The sequence below is a fragment of the Argopecten irradians genome, chromosome 15 (assembly GCF_041381155.1).
Source record: "Argopecten irradians isolate NY chromosome 15, Ai_NY, whole genome shotgun sequence".
In the NCBI taxonomy this organism is placed as follows: domain Eukaryota; kingdom Metazoa; phylum Mollusca; class Bivalvia; order Pectinida; family Pectinidae; genus Argopecten; species Argopecten irradians.
Genome location: NC_091148.1, coordinates 32919468 through 32941918, shown reverse-complemented (window position 1 = coordinate 32941918; position 22451 = coordinate 32919468). Strand labels below are relative to the sequence as shown.

The window sequence follows — 22451 nt, the reverse complement described above, 5'->3', positions numbered from 1 at the left end:
TCTGAGCCTCTATAATCGATCTAGCATGTTTGACTGCGCCATTGAGAGCCTCTATATTAAGACCTTGCATGTTTGACTGCCCCATTTAGAGTCTCTATATGAGACCTTGCTTGTTTGACTGTCCCATTCAGAACCTCTATATGAAACCTTGCCTGTTTGACTGCCCCATTGAGAGCCTCTATATCAGATCTTGCCTGTTTGACTGTCCCATTCAGAGCCTCTATATCAGACCTTGCCTGTTTGACTGTCCCATTCAGAGCCTCTATATTAGACCTTGCCTGTTTGACTGTCTCTGTAACTTACGACACAGACTATAATGTTGGTATGAAAACAATCACCAATCAGTGACTCTGATCACTCAGACCAGTATTGACTGCACAAGTTCAATAATTTGAGCAATGATCACAGGGATCAACCTAAAACCTGTCTAACTCTACCATCCACTGTTGGTATGTTGGCTTCTGTTTTTGAAACCTATCTAGGAATATTGGCTCCGTGTAAAATGATAGATATTTTACAGTTAAAGACCTATGTATGTTAGTGGAGCTTCCCAACAGAGCTCCTGACAAAACACTTGACTATTTTGTCAATGGTCAGGTAAATGTCAACAAGTCTTGATCACATAAATTTTATTTACAAAACTTCAAATGAGGGAGAAATCCATCGATTTCATTCAGCAATAGCTACAGTAATTATAACTTACTGCAACTTTCCTACAATTCCCTAGAAATTCACCGAATAATAGTCTCATTAATGCATGGATGACCAGTTACCATCTGGAGAATATCCAATATATCCCCATCATTATTACCTAAGACTTTGTTCCATATAAGTGATAATGTTGATGCTTGACCTTTGGATGTCAAAGACAATGCTATAATTTCAAAAGTGCAATGGTGTCAATTGTTTTCTGTTTTTGTTTTTTTGTTCTACAAAAACATTCTTGAAAGACACTTTTATCACCTTGACTTTGGAACTATATACTAATAAACCTTGACCTTTCAACCAATTAACATTTAACTATTTGACTGATTATTTTCTTCATTTCATAATGCCATAAACTAAAGCAGCATAACCCATACAAGATTTAACACGGCCATCAAATGTCCAGGACACTTACCACAGTATGACAAAAAGTACATAGATCGGTGGTGTGTGTATTGCTACTTAAGGTAGCGTTTGTAGGCTGTCTGTCATTGGTTTACCTTTAAATCCTCTATACACGTCTTTATCAGCGATGATTACAAAGATGGCTCTGATACTACCACCAAACTTTCGACTTTTGGAGTTTAAATGATCACAGGGGATATATACCTTCTGTCTGGAATGTGATGATTTGATGGATGTATCTATAAATGAGGATTCTGTGCAGATGTTGTAAGATTGGAAGGTTTGATGGTAAAATGATATGAGATACAATAGGGTTATATCTTTAGTTTCTGTTTCATCCGGTTGTATATTAATTGTTATTTGTGATATTATCATTGTGTAAAAGCTATGATCAAATGTACTTTATATCAATTATGTTGAGTTTACATCACAACATACATTTTTTTTCCCCTGCAATTTAATATTTTAAGTTAAAAATTTCAATTTCAAATCCTAAATAATAAAAAAAATGAAAAAAAAGAAATTTCATTAAAATCTTTGAATATTGTGATTACCATATTCTTCATTTAGAAACAAATAGCTATTTATGAAAATCACAAAAATCTTTCTCTTTCAATTGAAATTGACAAATTGATTCTATTTTGTTCCTTTTTGGGAAGAATAATTGCCCAATTTAAAAGACAATTTACATTCATAATCATGCAGTAGGTATCTTATCTGATTGAAGTTTTCTTGTATGAAAGAAAACATAAAATTAAGACGTACATATTAGGTACAAAGCAATTTACTGAACAGGTACTTGTTATAATTGATTTACCAACAGTTTATTGCTTTTTACTAACAAGAGAAAATGGCAGATGAGTAAGAGCTGTAGTCTATCTCTACAGGTGTGTGGTACTTATCAGACCTGACCTATTGATTACTTGTGCCTCGTTAACACACCTGTACAATTTATACGGATATATATTACTATCACTTCCACTTAAGTATTTGCACCTGACCAATTTGTTCATCACCTAGGCTGATTCTCAGTTGTGTGGTGATCCTGTTGATTATGTCTAGGTAGGAATCTGGTCCGTACCATATATCACAATCAGCCCAGACACCTTACACAGGCTTTAAAATATCTAATATGGAAGTGCAATATATGTTATGAGATTTGTCTGGCAATATGTTGTCATTGGGGTGGCTTGTTCAGGCTCAACTCATTACATAGACCTTTACATGGGTGTCCTCCTGGGCTTACTTTATAGTACAATTCAGTGAGATAGTACTATAATCTCAGTACAATGTAAATGCATGGTACATCCTGCTTGGTGTCTGCAGCAGTACATTTCAGTGACACTGAAAGATCTTGTGGCAAGGCATCCTGTGGGATGTTGACAATGCTAAGCTTCTGTAAGACATCAATATCCTCCTGATAGAATGTGACAGTATAATATGTAATCGTGTCAAGGTGTTCTGCTGGGTGACGTTAGCAGTACGTTTTAGTGAGATTGCACTTCAATATCAGTATGACGTGTCTAAATGGAATGCTAAATTCAAAAAGATGTTAATTGCCATTAAAACAATAATTAAGGGAGGAAGTTGGCTCAAATAGAATATTGTTTTCACAAAAAGACAAAAATTGACTACCATGTACATTTAAGCATTGAACGTCTTTCATTTGGCATTCATAGCAAAAATGAATGCAAACTGGACAAAGGCAAATTCCATGAAGTGCTTCATGTTGGATTTGCCTCTGTCCAGTTGTCATTAATTATTTTTGGCTATGAATGCCAACTGAAAGCGTTCAATGCTTATATTTACATTTGATAACAATTTTATGTTGAAATTTCGAGGAATTTTGCATCTATATTGAATCAATCATTCGCTATCGTTAAGGATGGAACAGCCATTTGAACAACTGTTTTCGGTGATCGATGGCACGCAATTGTGACATTACAATGATAATGACATCATGTTAAGCGATTGAAGTTCATAGCCTATATGACTGCCAACTGCGCTAAGTAAGGTTATATAGTGGGACTGCAGTGAAAATGTAAATATATAACAGTAAATGTAATTATTTTAGTTTTATTTAGCACTTTTTGTGATGTCTTTGGAGTGCTAATTCATGTCCAGCTTTTTTTTTGTTTAAGAGTATAAACCACTGAATGGTGCTGATGTATATCTGCACTAATAGATCATAATTTACAGTTTTTCTACTACGAATTTATTGACTACGCTAAAATAAGTACATTAAATATACATTATCATCATTACATAATCACAGCATCTCTATAACCATGCACCAACACTCCCTCTCAAACACAGGAGGTCCTCATTAAATCTATGTTCAGTCTCAAGTCCATTAGGCAGGCTGTAAGTGAATACTGATTCAAAATTCATTGGAATTTAAAATAGCATGCATGCATAAAAGGGGTGCTTATAATGGAAATAACAAAAAACAACGGAAGTACACACCATTTATAAATACTATGTATATTTTTTATTCTGTTGATAAGGTCTGTATAACAAATAAGTTATCCAACAATATTTATGGCTTTTTATTGTGGCAGCCATATCAGCTACAGCAATGCAGATCCTTACGCAAAAGTCGATCTTCCTAAAATCACTAACTTTTAATCTAGATTTTGTTGAGCAGCTTTTCAACAGGACATACTAAACAAAGTCAATGCATATCTTGAAAATGAAGTACAGAGTTTTAAAAGCATCCATCACATTTTTTGTGCAATGCTTTAAAAAAACTTAAATTTCTTTCAAATTTTTTTTAATAGGATTACTTTTCCCTAAACAGCATATTCATAAATAACAGAAAGCTAAAAGCCTTCTGTTTGTTAGTTTGAATTCACCATTGGTGTATCAATGCACGCTTAAAACATCTGGATGATTTATTTGGCAACTTTATATAAATTGTCCTATAAACAGCTATATACACTATGTAAACACAGCAATAAGCAGGATCTGTTTACCTATACATTGACATAATACTTTTAAAATACCTTGTCAAGTCCTCGTGATACCCATAGATCACCAAGATGTTATTAGTTAACGCGAGACCGAGTGGAATGTGATGCCCGAACCCCTAGGAGGGGTAGGATATATACATGTATTAGACACGTTTAGATGTGACAAATATTCAATAACTTTAAAGCAAATTGATTAATTCTACTTGTGTCCAGGTAGAAAAATATTCAAATGTAATTCTAGAAACATTTATTTAAATATGTACACTCTTCCCCATTACTTTACGAACTGTTAATTCTGTTAAATACTAAAAAATGAATATGAGTATATCATAATTGGATCCAATTGGATCCATACTAGTGATATTCAGGCATACTTCAGCAAAATCTTTTCCATCCCTTCCACTTTTTCTGCTTTATTGATAGGATATGTCAAGTATCGGATTGTTAAGGAGAAAGTCGATTGGCTAGCTAATAACCAATGATCATAGATATTACATTTGTATTAGATAGTTGTTGGAGTGTTTACCTCATATGTAGGTGATAAGTGAATTAACAAATCCAATATACACAACAAGAGGCCCCAGGGGCCTGCTACACTCGCTGTATTTGTATCATTTGTAAGTACAAAACCTGTCCAGAAAGACCAACCAAAGGATGGTCTACATCTATATATAGTCATGTGGTTTTCTACACAAGTCAAATTGTGTAGTGTTGAAACAATACATGAAATGAATTGATTTTTCCTGTCACAGGATATTTATTATGAACAAGAAGAAAAATTTAAGTATTGATTTTATGAGGCTGCTGTAGTGATAATTTAGTGTCTGAATTCTAAATTGAGAGATAGTCTTAAACTGCCAGGTTCAGACTGTAGCTTATCCTTGAACGCTAAGTACTGGTTATTAATTGGGAATAAACTAAATTGTACTACTAGTCATCTTTAAAAGTGTGTACTATGTAAAACGTCAAGATCAGAGAGGCCAACTTTGTATTAAAGGGGCATAACTCTAAAAATTGTGACAGTATCCTGTATCTTGTTCTGAGATAGATTAATTGCCATTCCAAGTTTTGTCGAAATCCCCTTAAATAGTTTAGGAGGAATAGCCGTTTACTTGTTCTGTAACAAAGGGACTGAACTTTGAAAAAGTGGAGGTAATTTGTCAGGCACCATTACCAGGCACCAGTTTTATCATAGAATATCACCCTTATACATTATAAATGACTCTACATATTAATATGTGTTCATGTTGAGTCGTACCACTACCCTAATGCTAAAATACTACTGACACCTTACACGAACCACGCGTCAATCAGATGTCCGACTCGATCAGGTAGCTGTCCATTGTATAATTAAACAATAGACAACGGTATGACAGGTAAATTACACCCCATCAAACCCCGTGTCACAGGTATGATAAAACCTAATTACAGGTACGCAATCATACGACCTTGCCCTTACAATAAACATTTTGTATTGGTTCTATTCCAACTTGGTGTTTAATTTCAACAAACAGTGCAAAAATTGTACATAATAATTCCTCTTTATTGATTAAATACAATATATAGACATTTATTTTGGAATGCAAATTGCAGACAAAGTGACAAACATTTAAAGTTAAATTTTTTGACTTCCTTAAAACCTTAAATCGTATGCTAATTAATCTAAACTCGTAGTCAAACAGGACTTACTCTGAAGGTGAAAGAATCATTGAATAATCAAAAAGATTATACATGAAACAGTCAAACCTGTCAATGAAGACCACCCCAGAGACCAAGATAAAATGGTCTTTAAAACAGGTAAGATTGTGTTAAAATTGACCATTTGAAACATCAAGAAAGTTGTCGCATTAAGCCCATGGTCTTTACACAGAGGTGGTCACTAAGACAAGGGTTTAACCATAATATTTAGAAACGATATCAAAGAATCAAAAGCATTATCATATGAAGACAAATTTCATACCTTTTTATACTAACACACACATATACGAGTACCTGGCTGATGACACAACTTTACTTCCCATAACTTTTCAGTTTTTATGACCAAATTGCGCAATATATAATTATACTGTGAAATGAAATTCACATCCACATGTAAGCCGTATATATATTGTTAAATTATTGTCACTGTAGCTTTCCTTACTCCCCACACACTTAACACAGGAATCTAATTTCAGTTCTGTCAATATTTCTCATCGCAATACGGAATCAATTAAAACTATTGCTATTCTGAAATCTATGGGACTTATGTTAGTAAGATTGACTTCTTTGGCAATTCATTGATAATCAGGAAACACTCAATGACAATAACAATCAATATTTTTGTTTTTTATTGATTTTGTATTGTAGAATATTTTCTAAGTTATACAAGGAGACTTATCGACTTGTCACCAGCATTCATTAGTTCACAACTTCTTACTGTAACATACATGTATTCCAGTATTTTTAATTTCAATTATAATTGTGACTTTTATTACCTGTGTTAGATCAAACAAATTACAGGTGTATTATCCTCCATTGTACTCTATACATTGATTATTTTGTACCTGGTATATCTCACATTTGTATCAATAATTCTGTTCAATAGTCTACACACCAGGCTTCCAATAAACACACCATAGACATTTCTCTCATATCAATTCTGTTTATAATGTTTTGTCTAAACCAAATTATATTTTATTTTGACAAAGTTGGCATGTCCTTACATGACCCTGGCTGTTAATAATACGTTAAACTAATAAAACCCCATTTTATTTTGGTCCTGGTGGCTCAACATTTATAACAGTATCAAGCAAATAACGTCCATATGACACTACCTAAAGTACATGAAGGTGGGAACTTTTCATATGAAAATTTAGTAAAATCAACAAGTTTTTTTCAAACAGTTTATAAGTACATTGTCCTTCTAATGAATGGGTGTAACACGTTTTAAATTTCTCAATTTCAATTTCATATTTTTCATCAAGAAATGAAGCCATTTGGTCTTTACTAAATGGGAAATTTTTATCTGGGACAGTTCATAAGAAAGAAAAGGTCAACCATTTGGTAGAACTATATCTATATAATGCTACCAACATGTGTGGGTGTTTTTTTTTTTTTTGGTCTTCCTTTGTTTTTACAGATAAATACAGTAAATTGTCAATTTGGAAGAAAAAACATCACAAGAATAACATGTAATTTTAAGGAAACTTGCTGAAATTTAAAGATATTTTAAATTGGTTGATTTTAGTTTAATTAATTTGGCTCATGAATGCTGTGAATTTAATTTAGCCTTAATCAATTTGACTTGTGTTTCAAGACCTAAATTATGAGCAAACTATTAATTTGGCTCATGAACCCTACAAATTTAATTTGGCCTTATAATCAATTTTCCCTTACCTAAATTGTGAGGCTATTATATGCCGCTTCTGATATCGCTGATTTCCTGAAAAGAATATTAATAAACCCAGATGTAAGTAAATCTTGTTAGTACTAATACACTACTCATTTCCAGTAGTTCTAACTATTACAGCTAATGATCAACACAAACTCAGTACTCAATGGTCCTTCACGGCTATTATCCTCGGTTTACTATTTACTTTTACAATAATAATCGTTCAGACAAACATCAGGTATTGATTCTATAAATATTTATATTAAACATATTTTGGTCTAAGAACAACCTGCTTTCTTTGAAGTTTGGATCATTGATTAAGAGAACTGATATTCAAGTTTGAGTACTTTTGTGTTTATCCTGGAATTAATTGATGGTGTGGGGATTTGTAAGGTCTCAATTCCATAAACTTTAATTGATAGGACAGAATGTGCAACAATTATATGTCCCCACTCATCCTCTCCCCCTCTTCATCGCAAAAGGCCCAGAGAGCCTGTATCACTCACATTTATTGAATTCAGTAAATATGACAAAATGAGCTAATGGATTTATATAGTATCTCAACAATGCTTTGAAAAACATCATTCCATAATGGTCATGATTATTATTACATTGTACTTTGACTGGTGGTCAATATCATTAAGTATTTGATGGTCAACCATGGTCTACATTTCTTCTGAGGAAGCTGTCTTCTCCAAACAAAAGCAAGCTAATTAATTTGATTTTTCATTCATGGCCAAATTGGCCACTTTTGCCTGTCCCTGGAGCTCTGACCACCCAGGGTAAGGGGTAGAAGATCAATCCAACCATTTTAAACAAATCAGACTCCCCTTCCCTATAGAGGTTATACACAGGAAATATTAGAGATATCCATATAAGAATAGAAACGGTAATAGAAGAATTTGTGTAACATCTACCCAACAAATATGTTTGCTGGAGACGCAGTCATAATTCGATCTATGACAAATGTCTATAACCACAGCTCTATAATACCTGTAAGCATATCCTGAATTATTGATTCTGTCTGCATTTAACTAATACACTCCATATACCTTTAATTATGTACAGGTAAAAACGCAACCAACCTTTAATTATGAACAGGTAAAATGTTTGATGACTCAATACAAGTTAGGTGTAGAGTTTGATGTACTGAAGTACGGCACACAGCTTTAATAAGTACAGGTTTTACCTTGTCATCTCGGCACTTGAAGTGTGCCACACCTTACGGTACTGTACAGAAGCATATGAATGATTCGTTTGTTTGTTTGATTAATTAACGTCCTATTAACAGCTATGGTCATGTAAGGACGGCCTCCCATGTATGCGGTGTGCTGCGTGTATGTTGTGCGATGTGCATGTTTTGGGAGACTGTGGTATATATTCATGTTGTGTCTTCTTGTATAGTGGAACTGTTGTCCTTTTTATAATGCTATATCACTGAAGCATGCCATCGAAGACACCAAGCAACACACTTCACCCGGCCGCATTATACTGACAACGGGCGAACTAGTCGTCCCACTCCCTGTATGCTGAGCACTAAGCAGGAGCAGATACTACCACTTTTATAGATTTTGGTGTGTCTCGGCCAGGGGACAGAACCCAGAGCCTTCCTCACAAGGGCGAACGCTCATCTCAAGGCCAAAAGAGAGGCGGTGCCAAGGGAGGCATTAGGAAAGATAAAGTCAGTTAGGAAGAATAGAAAAGATAAGATTCTAAATTTAGTCGACTTTTATGATCATGCAAAAAGGGCAGCAGGTACAATTCTAACGCCCTACCTGCAGGGCCAATTCGTTGGTTAATTAGATCAACATGTTATTGACAGCCAGTGTTATTTAAGACGGGCTCCTGTGTATGTGGCATGTTGCGTGTATGAAAAGCATGTGTATTTTGGGAGGCTGCAGTATTATATATGTTCATGTTGGGACTCTTTGTAATAGTCAGGAACTGACTTGTCCTTTATTAAAATGCATTTTAATAATTGATGGAAACAAATTAGGTGAAGACAAGAATAACTTACAGAAAATTTAGCTAAAACAGCCATCTTACTATCTGAAGTAATTATGAAAATAGTGAGGTCACAAACCATTTTGTGAATTCTAATTATAACTATATATATATATCTAATTATAAATTAACTATAATAGACTTTCAGCTAGCTTCCTTTTCCTCATATAATCAGCTTCTTTCAAAGAGAAAGTGATCTCTAAAGCCAAGTGGTCTTTATACATAGGCCAAATTGATGCTGATCCCAAGCAGTCAATCAAAACTGCATTTTGTATTATGTGGAGGTGATAGTGTATGCTAGGCTGTCTCACTCAATTATTGGACATTGAATTAGGTACAATGGTGCGTGGATTATGAGTTGAATACTGTATAGTCACTTGACATTATTTTGTGCAGTGTGTTCCAGGCATTATATTGGCGTGATTATAGTATGATAATTGGTCATTTTGGACCTTAAAAAGTGGCATAAGGCCGCTGAAAAGTTTGATTAATCAGGTGGTAATTAAGTGGGTCCTTCTATAGAGGATCAGGTGGTCCTTCTATAGAGGTTGTCACTAAAGCATTAGTTTGACTATAATAGATTTGTATTCAAGTTCTGACTTTGAAAATAATTTTTCTAATTCTTATATTTTTCAGGAGATGTTCCAGCAGACCTTCCCCATACAAACCAATGATTAGCTGTCGTCATAGAAACACAGTAAAGACTTGAAGAAGTTTGAAACATTTTTTATGGAAATGGCTAAGGTACATCACATGAAACCAGTAGCTACGTCAAAGCACTGACTTGTACTGACCTACGCACTGATGATGACATCCAAAGCATAACTCAGCAGCCGTTTGTTACTTTTCAACTTTCCTGGAGGATGAATCCCATACATGATACTTAAAGCGTGGGAAAAACATTACATACGAGAGCATCGTGGAAGTTGTCCACTGTCTTATTTTACATCCATCAAACAAATATTTTTCTTGGTTGGCTCAGGACACAAGTGATCCAGAACACCAAGGCCAACGCGAAGGATGGGACATTGAATAGGTACACAGTACAATTATTGGCGTTACATGCAAATTGGCCATTGGACCAAGAGAAGTGCCAATCCAATAGAGACCCCACCGAAATCCAGATCGAGAGACTAATGAAAATCCATAATGTGATACAGACATGGAAACCCCCCGAGTGTACGAATCAGCTGAGACTGATGCGGAATCCAATTCTAGTTGCTACTGGTTCCTGTTGTAACATGGACGAGGGAGCTCCAGGTGGTATTAAAATTTCCCAGGAGGAAACCAAGCGCCCAGGAGGAAGGAAAACCAAGCGCGCTCTGCCTCTGTATATCGAATGTCTTGCCGAACTTATCAATACGTTAGTGGAGGATAGACTACAGTGTTTGGCAGCTACTAAAGCTGGGAAGAGTCGGACATCGACGGTCAGACTGTATTTAGTATGTTAAGTCTACATCTACAAAAGTTGGAGTTCCAGAACAATCAGTCGCACAAAGAACGCGAAGATCACTTAGTTAAAGTGGAGCGTGAAAACACACAGCTGATGGCGGAACTGAACCGCCACAAGAAACAGTTAAGTAAGCTACAAGAGGAGTATAAGAAGCTTCAGTTTATTCTGCAGGCTGTTCAGGTGGACGAAAGACAGGAATTGTCGCCGACAAAAGACGGAATGACGTCACCCGACACAGTCAGCCAAAGGTGACAACAGTGGTATACAAATCACAGAGGAAAAAAACTGTTAAAAAACTACAATCAAGTGCAAAAAAGACTGGAGAACTCTCTACAGGATGCTCTCTCACAGATAGAACCATTTCCATAAAAATGCAAAAACTTCTTCAAAACAGAATCCAACTAGTAAACAGTCAAAAGGTTCAAAAACCACAAAAACACAAAGCGTTGATGAGGAACCGGATGTCCAAATTCAGGAGTGTTACCCCAAAACCCGACTCTTAAAACAGTTCCACCCACAAAACTGGCCTACACAAAAACTGTGGTCCTCCACACAAAGTTCTCTGAGTGAAAGGAAAACCAGTTCTCTACAGAACTCAATCCTAGAGAAAACAAAACTCTGTACCAAACTCCTTCATGGAGAGGACAAATAGATCCATCTCAGAACGAATGAATCGGTTCCAAGTCTCCGATGTATCTGCCATTTCAGACTCCAAATCTCTTGACTTGAACGACCCACCTGTACGGATTAAATGGCGGAGACGCCAGGTCAGCCCAGTTAGTCTCGGTGCAGAACCACGGACGTCGACTTTGAAACTGAACGACCTGTGCCAAAGGCGCAAGGCTCACAGCAATCCTCAAAATCCTTCACTTTTCGATCTTTGGTGAGATCGCTGGAACGAAATGAGAGTGAAGAAGGCGACAAAAACAAAAGGTGGGCAGAAAGTCAGTAAATGTTTGCGTTGTCAGAAACTATTTACCCTAAACGATAATCATAAGAAGGCTTGTTGTTACCACCCGCGAAGTAAAGAACGGGTGGAGGAGTACACGAGTAAGGGACGCCTGACACGCGTTTCCTACGTGTGGCAGTGTTGTAGACAAAATGTGGACAGTCAGGGCTGTCTGTACGGACAACATGTCTGATGGGGGGCACTAGTGTCAGATAGGGGCATAGCAAGGGGGCAATGGGGGGGGGGGGCATAGTAAGGGGACAATGTCAGATATGGGAGGGAAGGAGGAATAAATGCCTTGCATAGGGGTCAGCATAGTATAGTACTTTGATCAGTAATGCCAAAATTGACATCTATCATATCAACTTATATTTCAAAGAAAATTCCTAAACTTTTTGCATCTTTCCGTACTTATGCTGCTTGGTTATACATCTTATGTCATCAAAATGTGTCACATGAAACACTGTATAACAAATATACTGCCTGTTTGACTGTCCCATTCAGAGCCTCTATTATTAGACCTTTGCTGTTTGACTGTATCCCATTCAGAGCCTCTATATTAGACCTTGTCTGTTTGACTGACTTCCCATTCAGAGCCTCTTATATAATAGACCTTGGGCCTGTTTTGACTGTCCCATTCAGAGCCTCTATATTAGACCTTGCCTGTTTGACTGTCCCCATTCAGAGCCTCTATATTTGAGACCTTGTCCTGTTTGACTACCCCATTCAGAAGCCTCTATATTAGACCTTGCCTGTTTGACTGTCCCATTCAGAGCCTCTATATTAGACCTTGCTGTTGACTGTCCCATTCAGAGCCTCTTTATTAGACCTTTGCCTGTTTGGACTGTCCCATTCAGAGCCTCTATATTAGACCTTGCCTGTTTGACTGTCCCATTCAGGAGCCTATATATTAGACCTTGCCTGTTTGACTGTCCCATTGATAGCCTCTATATTAGACCTTGCATGTTTGACTGCCCCATTCAGAGCCTCTATATTAGACCTTGCTTGCTTTGACTACCCCCATTCAGAGCCTCTATAATAGATCTTGCATGTTTGACTGCGTCATTCAGAGCCTCTATATTAGACCTTGCCTTGACTACCCCCATTCAGAGCCTCTATAATTAGACCTGTGCTGTTTGACTGCCCCATTCAGAGCCTCTATAATAGACCTTGCATGTTTGACTGCGTCATTCAGAGCCTCTATATTAGACCTTGCCTGTTTGACTGTCCCATTCAGAGCCTCTATATTAGACCTTGTCTGTTTGACTGTCCCATTCAGAGCCTCTATATTAGACCTTGTCCTTACCTGCCTTTGACTGCCCCATTCAGAGCCTCTATATTAGACCTTGTCTGTTTGACTACCCCATTCAGAGCCTCTATATTAGACCTTGCCTGTTTGACTGTCCCCATTCAGAGCCTCTATATTAGACCTTGCCTGTTTGACTGCCCATTCAGACCCTCTATATTAGACCTTGCCTGTTTGACTGTCCCATTCAGAGCCTCTATATTAGACCTTGCCTGTTTGACTGTCCCATTCAGAGCCTCTATATTAGACCTTGTCTGTTTGACTGCCCCATTCAGAACCTCTATATTAGACCTTGCCTGTTTGACTGCCCCATTCAGAGCCTCTATATTAGACCTTGCCTGTTTGACTGCCCATTGAGAGCCTCTATATTAGACCTTGCCTGTTTGACTGCCCCATTCAGAGCCTCTAATATTAGACCTTGCCTGTTTGACTGTCCCATTCAGAGCCTCTCTATATTAGATCTTGCCTGTTTGACTGTCCCCATTCAGAGCCTCTATATTAGATACCTTTTCTGTTTGACTGTCCCATTCAGAGCCTCTATATTAGACCTTGCTGTTTGACTGCCCATTCAGAGCCTCTATATTAGACCTTGCCCTGTTTGACTGCTGTCCCATTCAGAGCCTCTATATTAGACCTTGCTCTGTTTGACTGTCCCATTCAGAGCCTCTATATTAGACCTTGCCTGTTTGACTGTCCCATTCAGAGCCTCTATATTAGACCTTGCCTGTTTGACTGTCCCATTCAGAGCCTCTATATTAGACCTTGCCTGTTTGACTGTCCCATTCAGAGCCTCTATATTAGACCTTGCTGTTTGACTGTCCCATTCAGAGCCTCTATATTAGACCTTGCTGTTTGACTGTCCCATTCAGAGCCTCTATATTAGACCTTGCCTGTTTGACTGCCCCATTCAGAGCCTCTATATTAGACCTTGCCTGTTTGACTGTCCCATTCAGAGCCTCTATTATTAGACCTTGCTGTTTGACTGTCCCATTCAGAGCCTCTATATTAGACCTTGTCTGTATGACTGCCCCATTCAGAGCCTCTATATTAGACCTTGCTGTTTGACTGCCCATTCAGCCTCTATATTAGCCCTATATTAGACCTTGCTTCTGTTTGACTGTCCCATTCAGAGCCTCTATATTAGACCTTGCCTGTTTGACTACCCCATTCAGAGCTCTATATTAGACCTTGCTGTTTGACTGTCCCATTCAAGCCTCTATATTAGACCTTGTCTGTTTGACTGTCCCATTCAGAGCCTCTATATTTAGACCTTGCCTGTTTGACTGTTTGACCTCCATTCAGAGCCTCTATTAGACCTTGCCTGTTTGACTGTCTCATTCAGAGCCTCTATATTAGACCTTGTCTGTTTGACTGTCCCATTCAGAGCCTCTATATTAGACCTTGCATGTTTGACTGCCCATTTCAGAGCCTCTATATTAGACATTGCCTGTTTGACTGCCCAATTCAGAGCCTCTATATTAGACCTTGCCTGTTTGACTGTCCCCATTCAGAGCTCTCTATATTAGACCTTGCCTGTTTGACTGTCCCATTCAGAGCCTCTATATTAGACCTTGCCTGTTTGACTGTCCCATTCAGAGCCTCTATATTAGACCTTGCATGTTTGACTGTCCCATTCAGAGCTCTATATTAGACCTTGCCTGTTTGACTGTCCCATTCAGAGCCTCTATATTAGACCTTGCCTGTTTGACTGTCCCATTCAGAGCCTCTATATTAGACCTTCTGTTTGACTGTCCCATTCAGAGCCTCTATACTTAGCCTTGCCTGTTTGACTGTCCCATTCAGAGCCTCTATATTAGACCTTGCTGTTTTGACTGTCCCATTGAGAGCCTCTATATTAGACCTTGCCAATTTGACTGTCCCATTCAGAGCCTCTATATTAGACCTTGCATGTTTGACTGCCCATTCAGAGCCTCTATATTAGACCTTGTCTGTTTGACTGTCCCCATTCAGAGCCTCTATATATTAGACCTTGCCTGTTTGACTGTCCCATTCAGAGCCTCTATATTAGACCTTGCATGTTTGACTGTCCCATTCAGAGTCTCTATATTAGACCTTGCATGTTTGACTGTCTCATTCAGAAACCCTATATTAGACCTTGTCTGTTTGACTGCCCCATTCAGAGCCTCTATATTAGACCTTGCCTGTTTACTACCCCATTCAGAGTATCTTATTAGACCTTGCCTGTTTGACTGCCCCATTCAGAGCCTCTATATTAGACCTTGTCTGTTTGACTGCCCCATTCAGAGTCCTCTATATTAGACCTTGTCTGTTTGACTGTCCCCATTCAGAGCCTCTATATTAGACATTGCTGTTTGACTGCCCATTCAGAGCCTCTATATTAGACCTTGCCTGTTTGACTGTCCATTCAGAGCCTCTATATTAGACCTTGCCTGTTTGACTGTCCCATTCAGAGCCTCATATATTAGACCTTGCCTGTTTGACTGCCCATTCAGAGCCTCTATATTAGACCTTGCATGTTTGACTGCCCATTCAGAGCCTCTATATTAGACCTTGCCTGTTTGACTGCCCATTCAGAGCCTCTATATTAGACCTTGCCTGTTTGACTGCCCCATTCAGAGCCTCTATATTAGACCTTGCCTGTTTGACTGTCCCATTCAGAGCCTCTATATTAGACCTTGCATGTTTGACTGTCTCATTCAGAGCCTCCTATATACACCTTGGCTGTTTGACTGCCCCATTCAGAGCCTCTATATTAGATCTTGCATGTTTGACTGCCCCATTCAGAGCCTCTATATTAGACCTTGCCTTTTTGACTGCCCCATTCAGAGCCTCTTTATTAGATCTTGTCATTTGACTGCCCATTCAGAGCCTCTATATTAGACGTTGCTTGTTTTGACTGCCCATTGAGAGCCTCTATATTAGACCTTGCCTGTTTGACTGTCCCATTCAGAGCCTCTATATTAGACCTTGCCTGTTTGACTGTCCCATTCAGAGCCTCTATATTAGACCTTGCCTGGTTTGACTGTCCATTCAGAGCCTCTATATTAGACCTTGCCTGTTTGACTGCCCCATTCAGAGCCTCTATATTAGACCTTGTCTGTTTGACTACCCCATTCAGAGCCTCTATATTAGACCTTGCCTGTTTGACTGTCCCATTCAGAGTCCTCTACATTAGACCTTTGCCTGTTTGACTGTCCCATTCAGAGCCCTCTATATTAGACCTTGCCTGTTTGACTGTCCCATTCAGAGCCTCTATATTAGACCTTGTCAAGTTTGACAGCCCCATTCAGAGCCTCTATATTAAACCTTGCCTGTTTGACTGCCCCATCCAGAGCCTCTATATTAGACCTTGCCTGTTTGGCTGCCCCATTGAGAGCCTCTATATTAGACCTTGCCTGTTTGACTGTCCCATTCAGAGCCTATAGACCTTGCTTATTGACCTTGCCTGTTTGACTACCCCATTCAGAGCCTCTATATAGATCTTGCATTTTTGACTGCGTCATTCAGAGCCTCTATATTAGACCTGCTGTTTGACTGTCCATTCAGAGCCTCTATATTAGACGTGCCTGTTTGACTGCCCCATTCAGAGCCTCTATATTAGACCTTGCCTGTTTGACTGCCCCATTCAGAGCTCTATATTAGATCCTTGCCTGATTGACTGTCCCATTCAGAGCCTCTATATTAGACCCCTGCCTGATTGACTGTCCCATTCAGAGCCTCTATATTAGACCTTGCCTGATTGACTGTCCCATTCATAGCCTCTATATTAGACCTTGCCTGTTTGACTGTCCACATTCAGAGCCTCTATATAAGACCTTGCCTGTTTGACTGCCCCATTGAGAGCCTCTATAATAGACCTTGCATGTTTGACTGCGCCATTCAGAGCCTCTATATTAGACCTTATTTGACTATGTCTGTTTGACTGCCCCATTCAGAGCCTCTATATAGACTTGCATGTTTGACTGTGCCATTCAGAGCCTCTATATTAGACCTTGCATGTTTGACTGCCCCATTCAGAGTCCTCTATATGAGACCTTGCTGTTTGACTGCCCCATTCAGACCTCTATATGAAACCTTGCCTGTTTGACTGCCCCATTCAGAGCCTCTATATCAGATCTGTCGTTTGACTGTCCCATTCAGAGCCTCTATATTAGACCTTGCCTGTTTGACTGTCTCTGTAACTTACGACACAGACTATAATGTTAGTATGAAAACAATCACCAATCAGTGACTCTGATCACTCAGACCAGTATTGACTGCACAAGTTCAATAATTTGAGCAATGATCACAGGGATCGACCTTAAACCTGTCTAACTCTACCATCCACTGTTGGTATGTTGGCTTCTGTTTTTGAAACCTATCTAGGAATATTGGCTCCGTGTAAAATGATAGATATTTTACAGTTAAAGACCTACATATGTTAGTGGAGCTTCCCAACAGAGCTCCTGACAAAACACTTGACTATTTTGTCAATGGTCAGGTAAATGTCAACAAGTCTTGATCACATTAATTTTATTTACAAAACTTCCAATGAGGGAGAAACCCATCGATTTCATTCAGCAATAGCTACAGTAATTATAACTTACTGCAACTTTCCTACAATTCCCTAGAAATTCACTGAATAATAGTCTCATTAATGCATGGATGACCAGTTACCATCTGGAGAATATCCAATATATCCCCATCATTATTACCTAAGACTTTGTTCCATATAAGTGATAATGTTGATGCTTGACCTTTGGATGTCAAAGACAATGCTATAATTTCAAAAGTGCAATGGTGTCAATTGTTTTCTGTTTTTGTTTTTTTGTTCTACAAAAACATTCTTGAAAGACACTTTTATCACCTTGACTTTGGAACTATATACTAATAAACCTTGACCTTTCAACCAATTAACATTTAACCATTTGACTGATTATTTTCCTCATTTCATAATGCCATAAACTAAAGCAGCATAACCCATCCAAGATTTAACACGGCCATCAAATGTCCAGGACACTTACCACAGTATGACAAAAAGTACATAGATCGGTGGTGTGTGTATTGCTACTTAAGGTAGCGTTTGTAGGCTGTCTGTCATTGGTCTACCTTTAAATCCTCTATACACGTCTTTATCAGCGATGATTACAAAGATGGCTCTGATACTACCACCAAACTTTCGACTTTTGGAGTTTAAATGATCACAGGGGATATATACCTTCTGTCTGGAATGTGATGATTTGATGGATGTATCTATAAATGAGGATTCTGTGCAGATGTTGTAAGATTGGAAGGTTTGATGGTAAAATGATAAGAGATACAATAGGGTTATATCTTTAGTTTCTGTTTCATCCGATTATATATTAATTGTTATTTGTGATATTATCATTGTGTAAAAGCTATGATCAAATGTACTTTATTTCAATTATGTTGAGTTTACACCACAACATAAATTTTTTTCCCCTGCAATTTAATATTTTAAGTTAAAAATTTCAATTTCAATTCAATAATAAAAAAATGAAAAAAAGAAATTTCATTAAAATCTTTGAATATTGTGATTACCATATTCTTCATTTAGAAACACATAGCTATTTATGAAAATCACAAAAATCTTTCTCTTTCAATTGAAATTGACAAATTGATTCTATTTTGTTCCTTTTTGGGAAGAATAATTGGCCAATTTAAAAGACAATTTACATTCATAATCATGCAGTAGGTATCTTATCTGATTGAAGTTTTCTTGTATGAAAGAAAACATAAAATTAAGACGTACATATTAGGTACAAAGCAATTTACTGAACAGGTACTTGTTATAATTGATTTACCAACAGTTTATTGCTTTTTACTAACAAGAGAAAATGGCAGATGAGTAAGAGCTGTAGTCTATCTCTACAGGTGTGTGGTACTTATCAGACCTGACCTATTGATTACTTGTGCCTCGTTAACACACCTGTACAATTTGTACGGATATATATTACTATCACTTCCACTTAAGTATTTGCACCTGACCAATTTGTTCATCACCTAGGCTGATTCTCAGTTGTGTGGTGATCCTGCTGATTATGTCTAGGTAGGAATCTGGTCCGTACCATATATCACAATCAACCCAGACACCTTACACAGGCTTTAAAATATCTAATATGGAAGTGCAATATATGTTATGAGATTTGTCTGGCAATATGTTGTCATTGGGGTGGCTTGTTCAGGCTCAACTCATTACATAGACCTTTACATGGGTGTCCTCATGGGCTTACTTTATAGTACAATTCAGTGAGATAGTACTATAATCTCAGTACAATGTAAATGCATGGTACATCCTGCTTGGTGTCTGCAGCAGTACATTTCAGTGACACTGAAAGATCTTGTGGCAAGGCATCCTGTGGGATGTTGACAATGCTAAGCTTCTGAAAGACATCAATATCCTCCTGATAGAATGTGACAGTATAATATGTAATCGTGTCAAGGTGTTCTGCTGGGTGACGTTAGCAGTACGTTTTAGTGAGATTGCACTTCAATATCAGTATGACGTGTCTAAATGGAATGCTATATTCAAAAAGATGTTAATTGCCATTAAAACAATAATTAAGGGAGGAAGTTGGCTCAAATAGAATATTGTTTTCACAAAAAGACAAAAATTGACTACCATGTACATTTAAGCATTGAACGTCTTTCATTTGGCATTCATAGCAAAAATGAATGCAAACTGGACAAAGGCAAATTCCATGAAGTGCTTCATGTTGGATTTGCCTCTGTCCAGTTGTCATTAATTATTTTTGGCTATGAATGCCAACTGAAAGTGTTCAATGCTTATATTTACATTTGATAACAATTTTATGTTGAAATTTCGAGGAATTTTGCATCTATATTGAATCAATCATTCGCTATCGTTAAGGATGGAACAGCCATTTGAACAACTGTTTTCGGTGATCGATGGCACGCAATTGTGACATTACAATGATAATGACATCATGTTAAGCGATTGAAGTTCATAGCCTATATGACTGCCAACTGCGCTAAGTAAGGTTACATAGTGGGACTGCAGTGAAAATGTAAATATATAACAGTAAATGTAATTATTTCAGTTTTATTTAGCACTTTTTGTGATGTCTTTGGAGTGCTAATTCATGTCCAGATTTTTGTTTAAGAGTATAAACCACTGAATGGTGCTGATGTATATCTGCACTAATAGATCATAATTTACAGTTTTTCTACTACGAATTTATTGACTACGCTAAAATAAGTACATTAAATATACATTATCATCATTACATAATCACAGCATCTCTATAACCATGCACCAACACTCCCTCTCAAACACAGGAGGTCCTCATTAAATCTATGCTCAGTCTCAAGTCCATTAGGCAGGCTGTAAGTGAATACTGATTCAAAATTCATTGGAATTTAAAATAGCATGCATGCATAAAAGGGGTGCTTATAATGGAAATAACAAAAAACAACGGAAGTACACACCATTTATAAATACTATGTATATTTTTTATTCTGTTGATAAGGTCTGTATAACAAATAAGTTATCCAACAATATTTATGGCTTTTTATTGTGGCAGCCATATCAGCTACAGCAATGCAGATCCTTACGCGAAAGTCGAGCTTCCTAAAATCACTAACTTTTAATCTAGATTTTGTTGAGCAGCTTTTCAACAGGACATACTAAACAAAGTCAATGCATATCTTGAAAATGAAGTACAGAGTTTTAAAAGCATCCATCACATTTTTTGTACAATGCTTTAAAAAACTTAAATTTCTTTCATTTTTTTTAATAGGATTACTTTTCCCTAAACAACATATTCATAAATAACAGAAAGCTAAAAGCCTTCTGTTTGCAAGTTTGAATTCACCATTGGTGTATCAATGCACGCTTAAAACATCTGGATGATTTATTTGGCAACTTTATATAAATTGTCCTATAAACAGCTATATACACTATGTAAACACAGCAATAAGCAGGATCTGTTTACCTATACATTGACATAATACTTTTAAAATGCCTTGTCAAGTCCTCGTGATACCCATAGATCACCAAGATGTTATTAGTTAACGCGAGACCGTGGAATGTGATGCCCGAACCCTAGGAGGGGTAGGATATATACATGTATTAGACACGTATAGATGTGACAAATATTCAATAACTTTAAAGCAAATTGATTAATTCTACTTGTGTCCAGGTAGAAAAATATTCGAATGTAATTCTAGAAACATTTATTTAAATATGTACACTCTTCCCCGTTACTTTACGAACTGTTAATTCTGTTAAATACTAAAAAATGAATATGAGTATATCATAATTGGATCCATACTAGTGATATTCAGGCATACTTCAGCAAAATCTTTTCCCATCCCTTCCACTTTTTTATTGATTTATTGATGAGGATATTGTCCCATTTCTCGATCCCCCAATTTCTGCCCAAGTATCGGTTGATAAGGAGAAAGTCGATTGGCTAGCTAATAACCAATGATCATAGATATTACATTTGTATTAGATAGTTGTTGGAGTGTTTACCTCATATGTAGGTGATAATGAATTACAAATCCAATATACACAACAAGAGGCCCCAGGGGCCTGCTACACTCGCTGTATTTGTATCATTTGTATGTACAAAACCTGTCCAGAAAGACCAACCAAAGGATAGTCTACATCTATATATAGTCATGTGGTTTTCTACACAAGTCAAATTGTGTTGTGTTGAAACAATACATGAAATTAATTGATTTTTCCTGTCACAGGATATTTGTTATGAACAAGAAGAAAAATTTAAGTATTGATTTTATGAGGCTGCTGTAGTGATAATTTAGTGTCTGAATTCTAAATTGAGAGATAGTCTTAAACTGCCAGGTTCAGACTGTAGCTTATCCTTGAACGCTAAGTACTGGTTATTAATTGGGAATAAACTAAATTGTACTACTAGTCATCTTTAAAAGTGTGTACTATGTAAAACGTCAAGATCAGAGAGGCCAACTTTGTATTAAAGGGGCATAACTCTAAAAATTGTGACAGTATCCTGTATCTTGTTCTGAGATAGATTAATTGCCATTCCAAGTTTTGTCGAAATCCCCTTAAATAGTTTAGGAGGAATAGCCGTTTACTTGTTCTGTAACAAAGGGACTGAACTTTGAAAAAGTGGAGGTAATTTGTCAGGCACCATTACCAGGCACCAGTTTTATCATAGAATAACACCCTTATACATTATAAATGACTCTACATATTAATATGTGTTAATGTTGAGTCGTACCACTACCCTAATGCTAAAATACTACTGACACCTTACACGAACCACACGTCAATCAGATGTCCGACTCGATCAGGTAGC

General features: G+C 37.3%; 2 protein-coding genes and 1 pseudogene across 5 annotated transcripts in view; 2 read left to right on the top strand and 1 right to left on the bottom strand.

Annotated features, from left to right (window-relative positions):
- The window catches only part of LOC138308790 (myosin heavy chain, cardiac muscle isoform-like), a 144618-nt gene that overhangs the window by 29989 nt on the left and 92178 nt on the right, over positions 1 to 22451 (bottom strand). The gene's annotated exons all lie outside the window — the stretch shown is intronic.
- LOC138309575 (uncharacterized) lies at positions 10593 to 12314 on the top strand (annotated as a pseudogene).
- Positions 18218 to 22451, top strand: part of LOC138308406 (polyamine-modulated factor 1-binding protein 1-like) — a 28719-nt gene continuing 24485 nt past the window's right edge. For 2 of the 4 annotated variants that reach the window (XM_069249387.1, XM_069249383.1), the window contains exon 1: positions 18218 to 18427. The gene's annotated coding sequence lies outside the window, so the exon portion shown is untranslated. The remainder of the gene's footprint in view (positions 18428 to 22451) is intronic. The other 2 variants (XM_069249386.1, XM_069249384.1) reach the window with 2 other exon arrangements.